The following is a 17,634-nucleotide window of genomic DNA, read 5'->3' on the forward strand; positions in this document are numbered from 1 at the left end:
TATTTAATGTTATATTCTTAGGTTTAATGTTATATTTATTATATTTTTTAATATTTTTATTACTAATTAATGGTTCCCGATTAATCTCCGCCTAGCCGATTAATTCATTGACCTCAATCCACCGATTAGCCTACGTCTAGCAATTTCTGTAAACTTGGTATATATACATATTAGGCTAACATTTCATCCTATGTATTATCAAACAATTAGCCGTTGGGTTCGTTGTTTAAAAATACATATAATTGACATAAAATGTTATCACTTAAACTTCATTGTCGACTCAAATGATATGTCATTGAGTCAATCATCTAAGATGATATTGAAGTGGGCATTTAATTTGACAAATTAGTCTACAAAACTTTAACTTAATAACTTATTGTACATCAGAGAATTGCAAAACTCAATTCATTAGCCAATCAAAAAAACTTATTTATCAAAATAATACATCAAAGAATTATTTTCACAAATAATTAAAAAATAATAATCATATGTATAGAGTATAATAGATTTTACAATCTGCCTAAGGCCATGAAAAACACGTGGCATTATCACTTGATGCCAAAGAAACTTAAAGTGTTTATGAGAATTGAGAAGGATTTTGTCATGTTTATTAATTTAGCCTTTCATTGGACCATTGGGCCATGAGGAATTTAAAAGGCAGAAGAAAAGAATTTTGGGCCAAATGGTAAGTAGGCTAGGGCGTTTAAACATTCACCAAGAATACTTCAACGTTTTTCGAAAGGAAATAGCCCGTTTGCCTATCGATATTTATTGAACTAGAATCAAAATTGACAAAACTGTGGTTCATGTGGTATTCAAAAATCTTTGGATAGGGTCTAAAAATTTTCCAACTTGCATGGAAGGTCCAAAATCAAAACGTTTCCGTGATTTAGGTCCAAAAAAACTTGAAAAGACGATTATGCCCTTTTATTTTCTTTTTTGTATTTTTTATAATTATTTTAGTCCCATTTTAATTAAAAAATAAAGAAAAACGAAAAAAAAATATATCCCTCATCCTACCCACCTCGTTTTTTTTCTCTCTCTCTCACTCTCTCTCGCACAGTGACATAACTCCTGAACTTCATCTTGTTCATGAACTACTGAGTTGTTTTTGTTAGGTTTCATTATCTTTGAAGAACACTTGATGAATCACATGGTCAGAGTCATATACCATGACAAATTTCATTATCACTATCTGATTCTTCTCTCACAGCTTTTGTCTATGTCCCCATCACAAACCCTAACCCTAATTCTCTGATTTCCTCCACCGCCACCATTAAATCGACGACATCGCAACTTCCCTAGCTCTATCTTCAGTGATTAAATTGATAGCCATTTTATGATTTTACTTCAACTTCTGGATTTTATTTGGGATTCAACTTCATCAGTAAAAACCAAGGCGATGAATCAACTCAGCCAACACAACTCTATCGATCTGTGGCGGAGAAGAGAAGATGTCGGCGAAGGTGGAGAAGAAGAAATCGATGAAGGAGAAGGTGGAAGTGGAGGCAGATATGGGCGAAGATGAAGATTTGTGGTGAGGTAAGTATATCATTGTTCTCGTTTTCTTTACAGTACCCACTTGCAACTGTAATACATAAATCACGTAGAGAGGAAGAAGACCACTTTTCTCGTTTTCTTTACACTCAAACTTGTAAAATCAAATTCAGAGTAAGAGTTGGGCATATCATTTTTTTTTTCTTTTGGATTCTAACCTGCAACTGCAACTGTGAGAGAAAGATACCTGAAATTATAAGCATTACTTGTAAGAAGAGGTAGGCTAGATTAGAATGTACAGATCGATCCATCCCAATTGTACAAAGTTGTGATATATCAAATAGCTCGAAAGAGAGAATTTTGGATTTGAATTTGTTGATTGAATTTTTGGTATGGGTTTCTACGATTTTTGGTATGGATTTCCACAGAGAGAGAGAGAGAGAGGTGGGGTGGGGGATATTTTTTTATTTTTTCTTTATTTTTAAGTTAAAACAATATTAAAATAATATAAAAAATACAAAAAAGAAAATAAAAGGGCATAATCGTCTTTTCAAGTTTTTTTGGACCTAAATCACGCAAACGTTTTGATTTTGGACCCTATCCAAAGATTTTTGAATACCACAAGGACCAATTTTGCAGTTTTGTCAATCAAAATTGCTTACACTTTTACAAAAAAAAAAAAAAAAAAAAAATCGCCAATCTACTGCGCAAAGAAAATGCAGCGCCGACACCTGTAATTTTTTCAAGATTTTGGAGTTATTTTATTTACACACCAGACGAATTTCCACGCATTGCGCAGCGAAGATTAAAAGTATATTGTTAAAATATTGAAAATTATATGTTTAAAATGGTTATGTTATTGACATTAACTTTGAAATAATATTTTTACACTAATATATATATATATATATATATATATATATATATATATATATATATATATATTCAAAATTATCTCTATTATTTTGAACAATAATAGTCATTGATATCAACCCACATTCCTCATTAATAGAATCAAATATAATTATCTATTTAGTATTATTTTAAATAATTATTATTATTGATTAATTATATTTCTACTTATGCGATCATTTTCTAATTTCAATAATGATGTTCATTTAAAATACAGTTTATTTATAGCTAAATGTAATTTATATTTTGATGTTATTATCATTTAAAATTGTTATTCATTAGTTTTAAACCATTTATTATTAATAATAAGTTAAAGAAGACTTTTAAGAAACACTTAATATTATTATTAAAATGTGAAACATACACTAAATAATAAAGTGATAAGATAGACAATTTGCATTTCAAAAGAGACTTGCATGGATAATACGACATATCCATGTAATTTAATTTTAATATATATAATTATTGCTTGTTAATTTTAAAACCACTTGTTATTATTAATAAGTGAAAGAAACTTTTAAAAAAACACGTATTGTTATAATTAAATTGTTAAACATATACTAAAATATGAAGTGATAAGATAGAGAATTTGCATTTTAAAAAAGACTTACAAGGATAATATGACATATCCATGATTTTTAATTAATTATTGTGTTGAAGCAACATGAACATACAAACATGTATACAATAGTTAATTAAATATTATATATATATATATATATATATATATATATATATATATATATATATATATCATCTTCCATAACATATGATCGATAACATGAATCTAATCTAATTACATTAAAGTTTCAACCACAACATACAATGATATTCTTAAAAGAATACTTAAATCAAGAAAATACAAAAAAGAATTAGTATATAACAAACTTATAAATTAAAAACTTCAACATAATAACATGGCTCGAAAAATTGTTCAAAACCCTCAAACCAACACAAAAAACTTTAAACTTGTTTTCTTTGTGAATTTTGTATGTGATTTGTATTTGTGTGTCTACTCAAAAAGATTGACCTTTTTATACTAGAGTATCCATTAATTGTTTATTAAATATATTATATAAGGTATAAAACCTTTGAATTGTTAATCATTATTAAAAGACTTTTGATTGGTATTCATTAAAATAAGAGGTTTCAAATGCATGAGGTGTTTGCAAATTTTTATGGGGGTTTCAAATGCACGAGGTTTAAGGAAAAATGCTAGCTTTATAAGTATGTATGATGTCATTTTATTATTTATTTCATTTTTTTACTGTCATTAAAGTAATAAAGAGAAACCATTATAGTATTAATAATCCATTGATACTGCTAGCTCAAAATTTGTTGATTCCTTCTTCAAATTATATTTCATATATATAACTCGTATAAGTATCATATGATCGATATTTTGTGAATTGTTTTTCCTATCTCACCGTTTTTACTCGTCTGTGTTTGTTTCAACTGCTGAATGAGGTACTACTCTTCTTATTTTGTTGCAACATATGAATCGACATGCTAAAAAAGCTACTTTTAATAACAAATCAACATGTACGCCTTGGTCCTTGTTGACAGATTTATAAACAAACATTAAAAAATGTTTTTTTTCATCAATTTTCCTTAAGGATGGTTTTGCTATTGCTATTGGTTGATACACGGGTGACGTTGAGATCACATGTGGGGTTGTTGTTCATAGATGGTCTAGAATATTGAACTCATAATCACAAACAACTATATAATTGAACATGGAAATATGGTAAAAAAGCATTTTGGTCCTTCTACTAAGGGTAATACTGTGAAAACCCGAAACTTTTTCCGTTATCTTTAACCGATTTCCGTTAATAAAATTTGAATTTTATTGAGTCTCGTCAAATCCCTTCGGTTTGGAAAAAAATTATTTAGTTATATAATTGAACTTTATATATAAGTAGGGACCAAAACGGTGCGAAATTTGAGTTTTCCTTCCAACAAAACATCAGTTCACGGCCTGATTGGAGTTCACGATCGTAAACATATTTACGGTCGTAAACTCTTTTGCGGTCAATGCCAGGTGGACCCCACCACCGACCACGAAAATCCCATATAAATACGTGTTCCTACCCTTCATTTAGACTTTTCTGACCGAAAACTCTCTCCATCTCTCTCTACCTCTTGACCGTAAACACCAAAAACACCCTCAATCTTCCGAAAATCGTCAAAAATCGTCATTTGGTGTCGATTGGAGCAACTGGAACACATTTTCATCGGAATCCAACATCATTGTTCTTGAGTTTACGGTCGTACACGCTTCTAATCATCAAATCTTCAAAGGCCGTAAACTCGTTTACGCCCGTACACCCTTCAAATCTTCAAAGGCCGTAAACCCTTCGAAAGACAGTTCACGGCCGTAAACCCCCATTCACGGTCGTACACACCTCTTTGGCGGTGAAAAACTTATTCCCTCGATTCAACCAAGTCCCGGTAACATTCCTTAACCGAAAGCAAGTGTTTTTCTAACACTTTATCTAACTAAATCGTTAATTTAGATACATATATGTATTTATTTGATATTAGGATTCCGTTAAGTGCCACGTACAACAACTCGAGGATCATCGTTTCCAATACGACGCTTTCCCAAAACAAACAGTGAGTTCATACCCCTACGCTTTTATAGTTTTTAAACATTTTCAGGAGGAATACAAGCCAAACACAAATGATTTTGTGAACTAAAACAGAAGGTTTTCACAAGTTTAAAACTTATGTAATTGATACAATCCAATGATTTCCATAAAACATATAGATATTTTATCCCTTTTGTATTATGCGGAGCATATGATACGTTTTCTAAGCATAATTGCATAGTTTTCAGAACAATTCAAGAACATAACATTTCAGTCAAGCTATAATAGGTATGGTTTGGGGAATCCGTTACTAGTGTTACCGATACACACTACTTACTTGGTCAATCATATGAACTATGACAGATTTAGTTTATGATATTCATTACTATGTTCAGATAACAAGAGTATAACACTAAATAATTATTTACAGATAATTATTTATACTCTACCAAGTATACAAATGATTTCATATATGAGAACACGATACAGAACAACATGTAAACTAGTTAATACAGGATTGTGAGACATCGCTTCATTTGTACCCTTTGGGGTACTGGTTAAATCTTCAACATTTAGTATAGCCAGAGTCTACTGGAGGGAGAGCATGAGATTTATGAATAGATCTATTCGGGACTGATAATCCCACACCTAAACTGCTAGCTACAGTTAGTCAGGCATGCCTGGGGTGACAAATATCATACCATACGACGCCTGAAGAAATGTCGCTGAGGTCATCAGTCATATCAAGAATGGTTATACGAACTCAAAATAGTATAAGCTAACCTTTGTTTATGGGATTTCATTCTTCATTAGTTTTATTTTATATAATAGAACTACTACACATAACACTTGAGGGTTTCCAGGGATACAATACATGGTTTTATTTTAAGTAATAAAACTACTATACGTACTGGTGGTAGCCAGGGTTTTCAAACATAACAGACTATACATACTGGTGGTAGCCAGGGTTTTCAAACAGAACATACTATACGTACTGGTGGTAGCCAGAGTTTTCTAACAAAACATACTATACATATAGTAATGAACAAACATGTTAGAAAATATTGGATTTTCTTGGGAAACATGCATACATTTTTCAGATTCATTAACAGGTTTTCATTACAAAAACATGTTTATGAACTCACCAGCTTTATGCTGATACTCTTTCAAAACTGCTTGTATTCTCATGAAATCAGTAGACAGGTACCTCCTGGAGTTTTGAGAAGACGAAGCGTATAGAGTCACGTCTTTTTCTTTTGATTATACTTTTGATGTATAAAAACAAGGATCAAACAATTGTAAATACTTTTTCATGTATGTATTCAATGTAATGGCTGTGTTTACTATGATTACTATGATGCAATGTTGTGATACTACAAATGACGTCATCCACCCCGAACGTTTCCGCCGTTTCGGTTTGGGGGTGTGACAAATACTATATTGCTAAGTACAGTGATATTTTGGATAAAACATGAAAAAATCGGATGTTATTTCTAGAGTGTTTACCATCCGCTATATAATTCTTTACAAACCTGTCATGTCTTGATCAATTTCATTTTATACACAAGGGTAAATCGGTAATTTTTGAAGAAGGTATGCAATTTTGAACCAATAATGGCAGCCAACCATATGTTTAAATAAGGGATATATGGTAGAAGGGCATCTTTGTCCTTTTATTAAGAGGAAATTTGGGAAAAATGATATTTTCTTCCTTTTATTATGAGAGAATATTATGTGTTTATTTTGTACTTCATGTAACTGCATAATTGCTTTAAGACTTTCACTATGCACCTACAATTGTTATTTTATAATGTATTAACACTTTCACTATTTATCCTTTAAAAATTCGTTGTTTATTTATTTTTAATTTTTAAGCTTTATGTCTATTATAGCATCTTACTTACATGTTTTAAAACAAGTATTAAAATAAATAAAAGTAGATTGCTAAAATTGTATCCATTTAATACTTATATGTTTTAAAAAACATTTTTAACCCATTTTGGCAGCCAATTTGAATTTTCAAGAGGGCAGATTAGGGAAAAGGGTATTTTGGTGCTTTATTATGAAACAGTGTTATTTATTTATTTCTTACTTCATATAATTGGTTAGTTGGTTTAACACTTTCATTTTGCACCTTAATTGGTTTTTTTAAACTCTAATAAACACTTTCAGATTGATCCTATTTTTTCTTTCATTAACCAACATAAAATAAAAGTTTTTTTTTCGTCTTTAGTCAACTATAATTATGAACAGGGTAAATCTAGGAAAATAGCATATTGGTCATTTTATTAAGGGTGATAGTACATTGCTAAGTACAGTCTAATTTCATATATTATAATGAAAAATGGGATGCTATTTTTGGGAAAAAGGCATATTGGTCCTTTTTTCGTCATTTTTCAACTATAATTTTCAACAACTATTTCCTGTTTTTTCTATCACAAATGAACATAAATTTAATGTTCTTTTTCCCGTTTTTTGTTCCGTTTTTACACCTCACTCCTATGGCTTCCCTCAATTTAGTAACTTTTATTTTTAAATTATTATATTTCATTACAGCTTCATGGATCCAACCAAGATTACCATATTTAGTGACCTGGCCCAAGCAAAAGATGACTACACGATTAAGAACTTTTTATTAAATATTGCAATTATGTTTTAGTGTTTTTATCATGGTTAGATGGGGCAATTTTTACTTGGACATTTTTACCCATTTGGTCATATATTATCCTAATATTATGATCATAATACATAATATTATTTGAATGTACTGTACAATATGGGAAGTCAATGTCTTGACCAAGCAATAAGGGCAAATTTGGAATTACAGTAGATAGCAATAAGTTTTACGCCTTTTGCCAATAGTAGCAATGTACTTTAGTTTTTACCCATAATAACAATGTTATTTCACTTCCTTACCCATAAGAAGCAATGCATTCCTGTGACAACCCAATATTTCAAGTCAATGTAATGACCTAATTCAAGTATTGTAATCTATTTTGAATTAATAAATAAATAAAAATAGCATCAGAAATGAAATGTTCATGTAACAACGTAAATTTTCAAACCAATTTTTTTTAAACATCACATACTTTTCATAACATATTGTATAAAAATCTCGTTTATTCAAATTGTAAAACACAACTCCATTAATAATCCAGGATCCTCACAACCCTTTCTCTGGTATGTACAATTAAGCCGGTGTCGTTCCGTGATCCTGAGAAACCTAGAACACATAACACATAACACGGTAAACACAAAGCTTAGTGAGTTCCCCAAAAATGTAAAGAACATAAAAATACGAGTTATAATGGAAAAGTTATGACCAATCGAAAATCCGCAGCAAAACCGGTAAAAACACTGTTAAGCGTAAAACGCGAATTTTCAATAAAATACTTTTTAGCCTTAAGTATCTAAACGAATGTTGTAGATATTATTAAACTGTGAATGTACATAAAAAGAACGTCCAAAATATGACTTCGTATGAGGAAGTTATGATTTTTCTAAGTTTCGGAGTAGTAGTAGATAGGTAAAAACTCGAAATAAAGATCGATCGATATTTAGCCAACACGACCTAAACGGGAATTGAAGATCTCGACAATAATAGTACAACAGTAAAAAGACAGACGAAAACGGACATTGGATGAAGAAGTTATGGATTTTTAACGGAATTTTCTTGTCTCGGCCTATTAAAAATATATAATCTAAATAAAATCAAAATTTTCCAACAAAGTCTAAATGAAAGTTGTAGATTATATTCTCACCTACGCGTGGATATAAAGAACGTCAAAAACGGAGCTCGTATGTGAAAGTCACGCATTTTAGAAGATTTGGGCACACAAACTGAGGTGGTACTACGCCCAGCGTACCCGATGCAAGGCCTCGGATCGACCACGTCTCCCCTATGCACTCCAGCCCGTCCCATCTGAAGTCCGGCGTCCGAGGGTGGCTTCATCACTGACGTACGCCCAACGTACGAGGGCCAGGTTCCCCTCCTATAAATAGGATGCGAGGGTTCCAATTATTCTTGCCAATTTACAACCTTTCTCCCATATTTTCTCACTCTCGAGCCTCCCTAAACTATCCCGACATCCCGGTTTCATATCCAAGCTCCAACGAAGGTCCGAAGGTCCAGAAATCCGAAGAAATTTCCCACTTCCCGATCGAAGTGCTGCCCGAGAAAAGTCTATTTTTCTTCAAATCATCACACTTACCAAGTGAATTCATACCCCTATATTTTCACGTTTTTACTATATTTTAGGGGAGAAATACAAGTGAAACGCAAGAAAAACTTATGTTAAAATGCAAATCGTTAAGTACGGTTTTAAATACTTTATCTACATTTTGTGTATAACTATTAAATACATAAAATAACATTATTACAAATGTTATACGTTACATGCAAAGTTGGTAACACACTAAGGTTTATCATTCAAATGAAACACACTTTTGAAAAACTATAATAGGTATAGTTTACAAGTTATTCATGATATTTTACACTCTATGAACACTATAGAAAGGAAACACTTACATTTACAAGAAAAAGGGACTTTTCATACGTATATCTATTTGATACAAACTTTTGTGAGACATTTAACTTCACGTACATTCAAGTATGCATTTCAAGTCCTGTGTTATAAACCATAATATCCTGTAGGGAGAGCGTTATACTTGTGTATAGATCTATACGAGATTGACAATCCCGTACCTAAACTGTTAGCTACAGTTGGACCGGCAGGTCTGGGGTGACAAACGTCATATCATTCCAATGCCTGAAGAACATTGAGATAGACAGTCTGGTCAATAGTACGGTTATAAAACTCACAATGAAGTATTAAAACATTTGATTTACGAGGCTATCAAATGCCTTAGTGATTATATATATACATATATAAATCTACTTACACTATTTTAGGTATGGAAAATTACTCTTGCATTTCGGTTTTTAAAACTTTTAAAACTGCTACACATTTATGGAAAATATTGGATTTTCTAAGAAATAAACACAATTATTTATACAGAAAAGCATACAATTCTTATACAAAAACGCTTATGAACTCACCAACTTAATTGTTGACACTTTTTCAAAACTACTTGTATTTCTTAGGGATTTAGTAATACATGTAACAACAACTTTTGGGGAAGGGACGCTAAGGCGTCAATTTCAAACTTCTTTTATCATCATAATGTAATTTCTTTTGAAACATGTAATACAATCAACAATATAACTATTTAAATTATATTTATGATGGTTGTGTACGCTTTCTTTACTATTTATTCAACTGTTATGATAGTACATGAAGTCATCCGCCTTCGAACGATTCCGCCGTTCTGGTTTGGGGGTGTGACAATTCCATCGAACACCTCATATGAAGAATTCATTGTACAACATCCAATTGTCCTGCATACACAATCAACACACCAAATACCTTCAAATAATTATGTGAACACCAAAGACCTTTATAAAAAACACTTTAGAGATTGTATCCTTTAATCTTTGGACAATGGAAACAATAAACAACACTTTTATATAAGCATCAGAGCATATTTTATCATAATCACAAAACAACAGAGTAGTAACTATTGTCTAGATTATGTATTCTGTCGACTTCATCTATAATGGAATCATAGTATGGGATCCTTGCTATCTCATGTGTTCTACCTGGAAATTTACATCAGAATTAATAAAACATATAAATAAACAAAATCATCAAAAATTGTTATTTCTTAACACTGGTTCCATGTTTTTTGTAGAATAAACAGTAAAATTTTAACTGCAATTGAGGGGAAGGAGTAGGCAACAGCGGTCGGTGTGTGAGGGGAAGAAAGGAGGTGTCTCTAGCCGGAGGGAGGCAGAACGTAGTGGGGATGAGTGGGAGGAGAAGGGGGCGGTGGTGTCGACGGTGACTTGCGACAGAGGTGATGCATGCGATGGTCGGCATAGTTACTTTCATAATATATAAATATAGTAACCTCTATTTATATTTAAGAAAGATTACGTCTATTAAGTAACATTTAAGAAAGATGGGGTACCCATTATGTCATATTGGCATAGTTACTATCATAATATATAAATATAGTAACAACTAAAATAATTTTACATAAATGGTCCTATGGCCACATATAAGTGGAAATATTCCAACATATAGTAGTAACAAATCCCAAAGCAAGTCGGAACCAAGTTATCCATCGTATCCAAATGTTCTATCAGGGCCTGGTAGTCCGTCGAAACCAACAACAAGTATCAAGCAACGTTTCGGAACCATTCACAATGCCTCACCTTGAACCCCATTCACAACGAACCAATACAAACAAGTCTGATGCAATCCATTGTTCGTAACAGTCCAACTGTGAATGCAACACCTTGCGAGCGTTCGCACCCAATCACACTCGTTCGCAACCACTAACAACCAGTCACAACTTATTGCCTTTTGACTCATAGTTTTCGCTGAAGAAACACCTTCCAACAGATTACAATCGTTCGTATCCATTCGCAACTGATCGTAACCACTTGTAGTTGGGCTGAAAATTAGAAGTTAGAGAATCGCCTTCCACAGTCGTATCATCCACTCCCTCGTCAAAAGGAATTGACCTCAATTCTGAAAAGGGCTTTGTAATCTCCTGAAACTTTGATCTTGAAAGCGCATTCAACATGATCCAACTATACATCCCAATCTTCTTGTGATTTATTCACTAGCCCCCTCAACAAAGTTTCAATTAACAATTTAGTTCCTCTCTTCCTCCACAAAGTATTCAGAAATACTTTAAGAGTTTTGAGTCACAGTTTGGAACACGAACTCCATGCAATCACACCACTTCCTCAAAATATAAATTAGCCTCCATGCCATCATCTGTCTTGTGACAATCCAACAAACTTACATCCAAAGTTGCTAATATATAGTGAAAGGATTTCCTGAATATCACCACAAACCTGCTCAAAAACAATTTTAACACTTGTGAAAAGTGCCAATAACGACCAAAATGTCACACCCCCGAACCAGGCGGCGGAAACGTCCGAGGGCTGTCGTGACTTAATTGAATACCATAACATTGAATGTATATGAAACATAACATCATTCATCACTGAGTACATTGTTTTAACATTACATTCCCAAAAATAAATTGTTCGGTTCATAAATAAACAAACTGCAAGCCATCACTGAGTACATTTTTCCTTCGGTTTACTTGTTACCTGAGAATACAAGTATTAACATATGAAATGTTGGTGAGTTCATAAGCGGTATTTGAAAAGCAATGTTTTGTATTGTTTTGAAAAACTACCAGAAAATCCGATATTTTCTGAAAAGAGTTTATGAAAAAGTTTGTGAAGATCCATAAGTATGCTTGTTTGTTTCTATAGTTGTAAAAATTGTTCATTAACTTGTATACGTTTCGAAACCGTATGTATTGAAAAACCCTAGGAAAACCCGATGTTTTCCTAACACTTTGAACTCCATGTAGTTGTTGTACCATCGCGGCGTGTGAAGTCATTGATTCCAGGCGACGTCGGATTATTGCGCATGGTGAATTGTTATAAACACGCGTTACGCAAACGACTAGTTTACAACTATACTAACGATCCCGTAGGCATCGTTCGTACTATTCACGTAATCCAACTGCCCTGACTTCTAGTAGTCCCGCATCCGAAGAGAAAGAGGGCACGAAGACCTCGATAACTCCGTTAGCCGGTTGGGGATAAAAAAAAAGAGTGCGAAGGGCCCTTGACCCGACTCGCATTAAAATAACCGACTTTATTAGCAGTACCAAAGGACCCTTGGGGACCAATAGTATAAAAGCCATTGAAAGTCCTTTTACGCTGTGTTAGATCATGTAAGACCCAACAACTCGTAAGGTTGAAGTCTTCGGGCCTAAAGATCAGGTCATTGGGCTAGCTAGGCCCAACAAACAAGATTTTACACTTTGGGGCCCAAAGATGGTGCGTCGACGTCTGTGCACTCTCACGTGTGTATTGAATTCCCAAATGTTACTTGAGTGAATCGAGTTATCGTCGTGTTAGTAGTTTCGGGTTGTTATTGATTCGAGACCGAATCAATTCGTTTAACAACGATTTTTGGTATTGTTGTGTATTGTATTTCGTCGGTAGTCGTGGTGCCAATATTTGATCACAATGGGTGTATTGAATTAGCCTTGAAAATTTTCTGTTTTCAGCCCCTCTTTATTTTGTAAATTTACTTTTTCAACCCTTTGCATAAATAAATTTCCGGTTTAGTCCTTAAACTATTTTTCTTGGCATTTTAACATCAAAACTTATTGGAATTGATATTTTTCAGCACATTTTGAGTTGAAAATAGTTTTAGTCCCTGAAAATACAGTTTTCTCGGTTGTAACCCCTTTTTTTCGCAGTTTTTACCATTTTGGCCCAAATTGGAAAATTTTTGCAACTTTGGTCCTTTTAAATTTTGAAAAGCATTTTAAACCTTAGAAAAGGACTTGGAACACTAGTAGTCCACTGTTTTACAGAAAAACACAGTTTTGACCCTTCAAAACAGAAAATTTCGCATATTGGGCCCTATTGGGCCGAAATTGTCATTTTTAGCCCATTAAGCTTGAAATTTATATTTTTAATCCTCCAAATGAGTATATTTCCAGAAAATATTTTATTGAAACTGTTTTGACACTCCTCATCCATCAGAATTCGTAATATGTCATTTTGGGCCCTTTAACTTTATATTTTTAACATTTTGTGTCCAAAAATTGGGTTTTTAGCCCAAAGAAGATGTTATTAAGCCACTTAGCTATTTTTTTTGGAATACTTTGTATGTAGAAATATATTTGATGCTAGTATCATTTAACATAAAGTATATCTCGATTTTTAGGGGTTTATGGCTAGATCCAACATCATAAACACACAAAAACACACATATGAGCATAGAAATCATACAAGGCATACAAAACACATATAGATCTACACTTTCACTTGTATTCCCCCCCCCCCCCCACAAAACTTATAAAACAGAAAAATAGGGAGTATGAAGCTCACCTTTGGATGTGGTTTCGGTTTTGGAGGAGAAATGGAAAGGAAATGGGATGATTTTCGGCCTAAGCAACCTTTTCTTGATGATCTCGAGTTTGAGAGGTTCTAAGACACAAGATTATAATTTCATATGAGTTAAGAAGAGATTTTTGGATATAAGAAGAAGTCTAAAGTGTGGATCCAAGTTTCAACTTACCTAGATGATGATTTTTGGGAAGAATTCTCCTTGCAATGCTCTTGAATCTTCGAAATTTAGGAGAGGAATGGAGAGAGTTCCTTGAGAGAAAAGATGAGTGAAATGTTTGTGTGTGTGTTTGGGATTCGGCCGAGAGGGAGAGAGGGAAAAGAAGAGAGTGACTTTGACAAGATAGATGCTTGGAAGTATGAGTTGCATGCATGGAGACCCAACAAATAAAAGTGAGGTGGCAATCCAAGGTCAACTCTTCCTTTTCCTTGGGCTTGGGCCGAGAATGGAGAGGGAAGAAAGGATTTTTGGGCTTTTTGCCCCTAAGCCCAATATTAGAGTTAGTTTGGGTGATCATTGGCCTTATAAAATAAAATTGTGATTTTTATGCTTTATTAAGCTAGATTAGGTTAATCATGGATCAAAGCTTTTAATTCATTTCATTCTAGGCCCAAAATGGCCCAAAATGTTGAAATAAATGATTGTGGGTCCAATTAGAGCCCAATTAGGGTTCTAAGCCCATGATAGTCAAATTGGAAGCTTATTGGTCCATTTGGGTCCAATAAGGGAGTCCTAGTCCAAAATGGACCTAAACAAGAACTTTTAGGGTTTCCAATTGTTTGATGACTATTTGTAGTACTTGTATGATGTATTTGATTGAAGTTTTTGATGTCATAATAATAGGTATCACACATGCTTTTAAGTTTTTGATTCAACATTTACTTGAGTGTATAGATTACATGACACAAAATTTCTAGTTGTGACACAAAATCATCTGCATGAGATGTAGGAGCAGCAACCTCACTTTTTTTCTTCATTTCGAACAACCTCGTGGCGAACTAAACGTAATGATAGTGACTATGTTTCGATCGTAATGACACCATTGATCATGTTGTAACGACACCATTTATCCAATCATAGTGATGTAACCAATTGCAACGATGATGACTTTTCCTCGATCGCAACAATGTATCTACTCGTAACGGATCGGAACGATGTGGATCCTTCTCTGATTTGTTCCTCCTCCACTTACATACACTCTTTCTCAAACAACTCCAAGAACTTGTTGAGTTCAATCTCAACCGTATCTTCCGTTTGTAGATTAAGAACCACCTTCACATATATCCACGAATAAGATTGGTACCCTACAAATTAACCTTGCCAAAATTTAAATGTTTAATTAGAGTCATTTGAGAGAATAGATCATTGTTTACATTATCAAGGTGATGAGTAGTACGTCGCAAAATCATGGCTTCCCAATTTAAGACAAGCAAAAAGAAAAGATATCCAAACATCACGAATTCCTTCCCATGTTTATACTTGGGATTTGGATGATCGCTTCTACCATGAACACTTCTTTCTTGGAACTTCCCCCATATTGTCTTTTGGAGGGTACAAAACAGCAACACATGGACTCACATGAACATATCCCTTCGTGTCCTCTGGTGGTAGACCAGTTGGAAACACCTCTTGATATTTCATGGGAAAAAATCCTCTTTTGGGCCTTCCTCAAGAAAGGCTTCCCCCACTTTCATCTCCTACTTAACCACAATCATATCAATCTGCTCCACCTCTTCTTCAACTTCTTCAACAACTTTCTCCTCCCCATCGTAGTTGTAGATGGGAATTGAATCTTCATCCTCTTTGGCTTGTTCAACCTTTTCTTCCACAATCACTTCTTCAGTTTCTTCATTCTCACTTGATTCAACTGTCTCAGATCCAACCACAAAATGATTTTCTTCCATAAGTTCCTCGATCAAATCAGAACTGGGAAATGGCATCATGTCAATGTTGTTCTCGGGTTCACAACAAAGTTTAGCATCATATGTGTAAGTGTTAATTTCTTTGTCTTCTTCAACCACAACAATATCACTTAGCCTGTTTTCTTCTTCCAACGATTTATCATTGTCTTCGGTCACATCTAGTTTCCCCTACCTTGATTCAATAATTTTAGGATAAGTTGTGACTCAGTGAATTGTTGGAACATAGCTTCTTCTGAGTTTGTGTTTTAAAGATTCCTATGACAAAATTTTCATCTTCCCTTCATCATTTCTGTTGGCCTTTAGTGCTTCATACCAAGTTGAGGCTTCACCATGCAATCTCACAATCACATACCTACAATTCTTCTCATCATTAAAGTCCTTGGACTCAAATATTCTTTCCATATTCCTCTCCCAACCCAAATAAAACTTTCGATCGGTTCCTCCTGTGAACTTAGGTAATTCAGTAACCTTATATTCCTCAATATACCTGGGTTGCTCATGCCTAAGCTACCTTCGACTCGATTCTTTGGCTACATCCCTTATGGATTCACGAAGAACATGAAGAAACTTTGGATCAACCCAATTCATTGGAACTTGGTAGATTTTTTTAAACAGTTACATCGGCTTGCTCAACAATACCCAATTGATACCGGGCTTTGATACCACTTATGATGTGTGTTTGTACCGCTCTAAAAATCCACCAACACGAATCAGACTCTTAACACCACAAATGATTTGACTATGGAGCTTGAAACCACAATGATACCCAAATGAATTTGAATACGTAGCAGAATAACAAATGAATAAGATAGAAAAGATAAAAACTAATGCAAAGGGACCAATTAGGTAGCTATTGTAGAGGGAAAACAAGAACAAAGTAACAATGGATAGTGTGAAGATCAAACTAAACCTGTAGCTTGAAATTCGGAAAAAACAAACCAAGACCTATTAGTTTGAGTTCGTTGGATATGCGTTCCAATAAAGACCAATTTTGAATTATATGAAACAACTCAAATGAACAACAATTCAATTTTCAATAAACTTCAATCGATTTACCTCCCTACAAATGATTGACAATGACTTTATATAGTCTTACAATTTAACGGTAAAAGAAATCAAAAAACACCTAATAACTATGCCAATTAAAGGCTTATTTAAATACTAATAAAAAGACTAATAAAAGCTGGTAACAAGAGTCTTCGAAAATAATGTCTTGGGAAGTGGAAGGCGGCCTTGATATTTCCGAGGCATGAAACTTCCGAGGTTGGAATTCCGAGACAGCTCTTCAACTTTTGAGGCTTCCATTGGAACTCTAAGTGTAAAGTAGTAATGTATCCCAAAGCAAGTCGTAACCAAATTATCCATCACATCCAACTATCCCATTGGGACCAGGTAGTTGGAACCAACAACTAGTATCAAGCAGCATTTCGGAACCAGTCACAATGCCTCGCCTTGAATCACATTCGCAACGAACTAGTCCAAAATGCCATCCATCATTCGCAACATTCCAATTGTGAATGCAACGACTTACGAGCGTTCGCACCCAATCCCACTCGTTCGCAACCATCAACAACCGGTCGCAACTTATCACTTCCTGACTCATAGTTTTCGCTGAAGAAATGCCTTCCGACAGATTACAATCGTCCGTATTTGTTTGCAACCGATCGTAACCACTTGTCGGTGGATCTGAAATTA

Source organism: Lactuca serriola, chromosome 4, assembly GCF_051521515.1.
Source record: "Lactuca serriola cultivar US96UC23 chromosome 4, Lser_US96UC23_V15, whole genome shotgun sequence".
NCBI lineage: Eukaryota > Viridiplantae > Streptophyta > Magnoliopsida > Asterales > Asteraceae > Lactuca > Lactuca serriola.